We start from the raw sequence: 6,140 nt of genomic DNA, 5'->3' as shown, positions 1-6,140 counted from the left end.
TGCTAAGTATTAATTGCTGTAAGGACTAACGAAAAATATTATGTGGTAATTCTACTACTACTACTACTACTACTACTACTACTACTACTAATAATAATAATAATAATAATAATAATAATAATAATAATAATAAATGATCTGAATGATAAAGATATTTTTTTAACTTTCTAACTTAAAGATTTCATTTCATTTCATGATTTAAAATATCACTAATTGACCTTAAGGGTATAATTGCGATTTAAATATTCGTAAATTAGAAGAGATGTAAAAATTAAGCGTTAAAATAAATCCGATAATTCCTAATGCAACCTAATAATAGCAATAAAACTCCTTATGTAACATTTTCAAAGCTAAGATTAACAGTTATGTTCTTGAAGAGGGTTTATGGCAACATAGATTATAAATCCAATTATCATAAGTAGTACCTCTGACAGCCCCGCATTTCACATCACCATCGCCCTTCATCCTGACAATTCCGGACATCCGGGCAATTCACTTACCCACAATGACTTTTCAGGCGTTCCAGTGACATCAATATCTCAGTTTGGGTTTGGGTTCATGCTTCGGTGAACCTTGACTATCACCATCAGCAGCTATTAGAGAATCAGAACTAATTTCTGTATTAGATAATGTGGGTAACTATAGCTTTTCGTCTATAGAAGACTGAAAGCCTGCCTTCGGTGCCCGTGGTCATGGGTTCAATTTCCGGAGAGGCACTCAACAATTTCGATGTTAACCCAGCATCGTGGGGGAGTTATCTTAAGTAAGAGGTAGCGGACTCCAGTCTAGAAAGCCGGCATAAGGACTTCGGGTGTCGATGCGTTGACTACACATCCCCACTTTGAACGTAAGGCCGCTGGTAGGAACCAAAGGACTGTCGTGCCAAGAATTTAGTTTGTTTTAATTATCATAAATGCCTTCTTTATTATTAAATTTTATCCAATATTTTCTTTTCAACTAGTTTGCGAAACTCGGAGCTAGCTACTTGTTTTCTTTTTAATTCATGTTTATAGTTAGAAGAACTAATCACTAAGGAAAAACAATCTTTTCAATAAAATTCGTCTCGCGTCTTTTGTACCTCTAAGTTTAGTTATTTTTAGTTTTTTTTTCTTAAGTTGAAGGGCGGTTTATCATTTCCCCTCGCTTTCCCTATTTTTTTTCTAGTTTTACCTATATTTCTTTGCACGGACATTGCACCTATACCCACGTGCTTAGTGTGTTCGTTTACAAAAGCGGGCCATTTTCCTGCCACTATAGAAAGTAAGAGTGCACTGTATCAGAGAAATATAAATTGACGTATGTAAGTGAATATATCTGTGACGAAGTCATAATTACTCAGTTTTTGCATCGTACATAGTTTCCTCATCCTCATTAATCTCTTTACCCCCGCTTCCTGAATTCCAGTTCTAGTATTCTTTCTTGATAGCGGACTGATGTCTCATGTAGACTTATTAACTATAACATCAGCAATAAATAAAGTACGGTTTAATTTGCACTAATTTTAAAACATTACATTAATTAAATAATAATAATAATAATACGGAGCGAGCTCAGGCTACTTGTTATGATTCTTGCTTCGCAATTGGATAATACCGGATTCGAATTCGGAGACCAGCCATCCTGACTGAGGATTTTCCAGGGTTGTTTCTCAGTTATACTGGGCAAATGCTAGGTTAGTACCTTGATCTAAGGCTCTGGAGACCTTCCTTCCATTCCTTTTCCAATGTTTTCATCTGTTGATTACTACAGTGTAAAGTAGCCTCTGAGGATATATCTGGTAGCTTATAGTGAAAAAACAATAACGACGTAATATATCTTCACGAAACGTGTGGGTTAATTTAACTACAGCCTTACAGTCCCAATATATAGCTAAAGTTTTAATATCAATTTCCTGACTTTTAAATACTATTTTCATATTGTTTCAGCTTTCAATTTTCTCATGTATGTTTCCACCGAGAATTGAACCTGAGATCACATGAACAAATGCGAATATGTTAAATATTTTTGAACACTTTAATATACAAAACACAAAACGCTTCAATGATACGACGCATGGATATGTTTTGGTTACCTCCTGCAATGTATGTTTAAAGAAACATGGAGGGTGAAGAAAAAATAATAGAAATCTCTTTTATATTTACTCCTTCAACAAACGACCGACCTCAGAAGGGCAAGCCATAAGTTAGGTAATAAAGTCATACAACGAACACAACCATATCGCTCTCCTGAAATTCTCACGCCAACCAGTCTATATTTTTTGTTGTATATACAGTACCTTCGAAGTGAAAGATATTCATTATTACATTTGTTGATGGTTGGACTCTAGTGAGTCAGAAACTCCTATTAATAAAGAGTTTGTTTTGTCTAGTATTCCTGCGATTAAAAGGGCCTTATCTAAAAGATATTTTATTTGTATCTGAGAAAAGGAGAAAGTTTATTTTCTAAGAATAAAATAAATATTATGAATGTGAAGTTAACATTAAGTTTCGAAGAGGAGCTAAACAGAAGAATTTGTTACCATTTACATCAGTTTTCAGACAGTTCACTATACTCTGAAATGGGAAAAAATCAAACTTGGAAATATTTTACTAAAGCGACTTCGACAGAAAGTGCAACATGTAAATATTGCAAGGTTAAAATAAAATAAAGAACAAAGGTAGCACAAACGTGTTACGGAAACATTTAAAAGCACAGCAACCTACTATATCAGTGAATCCGAAAAAAGTTTTAACGAATTTTAGATATTCAATTTGAAAGAAAACGTTTGTCCGTTGCCATAGAAACTGCCGTTTCCAGGGCAACAGATCCTGTCACAGTTAGCCAATATTGAAAGAAAACAAAAATTAACGAAGATAAGGCGCAATGTAGAGTAGTCGCTAAAATTAATTCTCTTTACGAGGACGATTACGAAAGATCACTTACTGATTGAAATCCAGATTATTTTCCAATAGAGTAACTTCCAATAAACCTTTTGTTATTGTTAATTATTCCATATCGGACTCCCGAAGAAAACTCATCGAAACAACTTATTGACCGTGCCAATAGCGACTACTCTCAATCATGACTCCGTTTTCTTTCATTTAGAAATAAGAAAAAAAGAGAAAAAAGTAGAAGGGTAAAAGAAGGAGGTAGGTAAAGAAGAAAGAAAAGAAATAGGGTATTTTAATGAGAAACAGATTACTGGATAATTCCGGAAATATAGTAAAAGGTCGGGAAAGTCGTTGAAAGATGAATCATTCTAAATGTTATTAACAACTAATCAATTTTGGAATGCTTCGGAATAGACACATGTTCCCTCATACCACCCAGACCTAGCTCCAGGCACCACGATCATGGGGTTGCCCAGACCTAGACCTGGAAATGAGAAAAGTGAAATTTAATTCTTTGTAAAGTTATTCCGACCGGTGATTGATAACTATCCAGCACCTGAACTCTGTCCTCTAGGATCGACCACACATATGAATTAGCCAAGAAAAAAAAAATCAAACTTATAAACTCAATATAAATTTATGTATCGTATCAATAAGAATTTCAACTTCCTGGAAGAAAGATGTCGTATTTAGGCTTATTCTTGCTATTTTTGCTTCACTCCTCGAGCCGATTTAAACCATTAGTGACGGTCCTTCATGACCTAGGTTATTTACCTTAACACATATATTAAAACATGACACATATATTACAGATGTTAATATGACAAATGATATCACTAAAATTACTTAAATTAAATCTATCATGCATTCACACGCTCACTCACTCAGGACAGTGTATATATGTTTAAAGGAAACCAACTAACTACAAAGGTACAAATAGTTTATTACATTCATAGTGGAAAAAAAGGACAAACATATAATTATGAAGAAAATATTAAAAGCACAAGTTCTTGGTTATATATTAATAGAGTACATAGTATTATATTTTAGTAATTTTTTATATATTCAATCATATTGACAAATGAAAAAGAAAGAAAAAAAATAATTACACGTATCATATCTTAGGCATGCTAAAGCAAAATGATGATTTGCGACATACGCAAAAAAAAAAACTTATTTCACTTAAAAAAAAAATTGGACGAAGAGGAAAGAAAAAAAAACTTTTTGGTGTATTAGAACTTATATGAGTCTCTACCTCACGTCGAGATATTAAAATATTAATAATTTCGAGCGTCCAAATCACAACTCACGCACTAGTCGTAGTGTCCAAAACGTTTCGCTCCATTTAACTTAGTTTGTGGTCATTTATATATATCTCTATATGTATATATATATATATCTATTGGTTTACAAAACCATTCGTCGTCTATATTTGGTTTGTAACTGGTAACAGTTTATATCTGCAATCGCACACTGCTACTTCTATACCCATCTAGGGATTTCGAGAAAATAACTTTCACTAGAGGAAGTTTCTCCTCTTAGACGGTCTATTTCCAAATTTATTAATCGAATAATTTCAAGTTATTTATCCAACACTGGGACACTTCACGAGACCTTTCATTAGGATCACTTTCGTATATGTTTATACATGGTTCGGATTAAAAAAAAAAATGATCTTCCACAGGTGTACGGAGTATGATGGTTCAAATTGAGGATAAAAAAAAAACTGGTCAAGTCATAGGATACACATGTAGGTGAGAAGGATAAAAGGTGCACTTTCCACAATGGTTTTAGGTTAATTGTCCAGGGATAATATTTGTTATGATGTGGGTTACGTTTAGACCTGCCGATATTTTTTCAATGCATGCCATTATATAATTACAGAGGTTATCACTTACATTGATTCAGAAGAAAAGGAAAATTACTTAAGTGCACGGCGGTATTCTTAACAAAATCTACATTCTTAAATTCGTCGGAAGACTTCTGGTAAACTATAGCAACCAATACACGTCTAGGGGGACAGACACGAGCGCTCTTACATATATTCATAATACATTTAATATCATACTTTTACTTTAACATCATATTCACATACTAATTACACATACATTTCGAAGTATTTATTTCTCTCTCTATATATATATATTTATAATAAATGCGCACACATTTAAATTAATCATCCCCAACAATAAAATTTTACAAGGTTGCAACATTGTCCAAGAAAACAAATGACTTCCAACATTACATTTGGAAACAAATTAACTTTTATCTGATACCGCGCGTCTATAAATTTTTAACTTTTATATAATCAATTCGTGTTTAAATCATGAAGGAAAAAAAAACTTTGTGAGGCAGGCACGTAACACAGAGCATTTCTAGATATAACTAGGTAAATCAAAATACAAGTTCTGGGCCCAGGTTAACTAAAAAGTAATTGAAAACCAAAACAGAAAGGAAAGTGACCAACGGATTAAAAAAAAACTTAAGAGGAACGACGGTGAAAGAACGTAATCGAAGTGTCGTCAAATACTAAGTCTTTGTTCATTTCAGCGATAGGTCAAAATGTGATGGAGGACCCAATCATTATCTACTCCATTCATGAATCGTGTCTTGCAACGTCTCAGCTGGTAATTTCAGATCAGAGTTGTACGTTAAATAAATTGTAAGTAACAAGTTCAAAATCTTGGGGGGGGGGAAGGTTGAAAAAATTAAAAAAAAACTTGAAGAAATGAAGACAGAGAGAGAGAAAGCGGCGCCAACGAGAGGAGAAAGATTAAAGTACTACTCACTACACAGAAGAGTGATCGAATTTAAATATATAACAACTCATAGCCAAAAATATTCACATATGCCGAAAAAGGGTGGTTTACTTAAATACGTAAACTAGGAGGGAGTCCCTGCTGCCAAGGATGCAAGTTCTGTGTCCATCAGATCCCAATCCCACAAGAGTTTGCTTGTAAGATTGAAATCCGATCCCCGTATCCGGCCCAGACCAGCAGGATAAAAGGAGAGGGGGAAAGGGACCAGGTAACTGCGTCCCCAATTTTGAAATCTCTAAGTAAAAAAAAATATTCGACCCCTTAGAAAAACTAAGAAGGTTCGAGGACAGTAATGAAACTAGAATAGAAGTATTATCTAAGATATCCCTAACTAATGATTTGCCGAAATAAAAAAAATTAAATAAACTGAATTTTGGATCGGTGATTTCTATGCCAAACCTCACCGATAGCTACCCCGCGCAGACACGCCACAGTCTGGGATGTCGTTAAT

This window comes from Thermobia domestica, chromosome 9 (assembly GCF_964235325.1).
Source record: "Thermobia domestica chromosome 9, izTheDome1.hap1.1, whole genome shotgun sequence".
In the NCBI taxonomy this organism is placed as follows: Eukaryota; Metazoa; Arthropoda; class Insecta; order Zygentoma; family Lepismatidae; genus Thermobia; species Thermobia domestica.
This window is presented reverse-complemented; position numbering follows the sequence as displayed.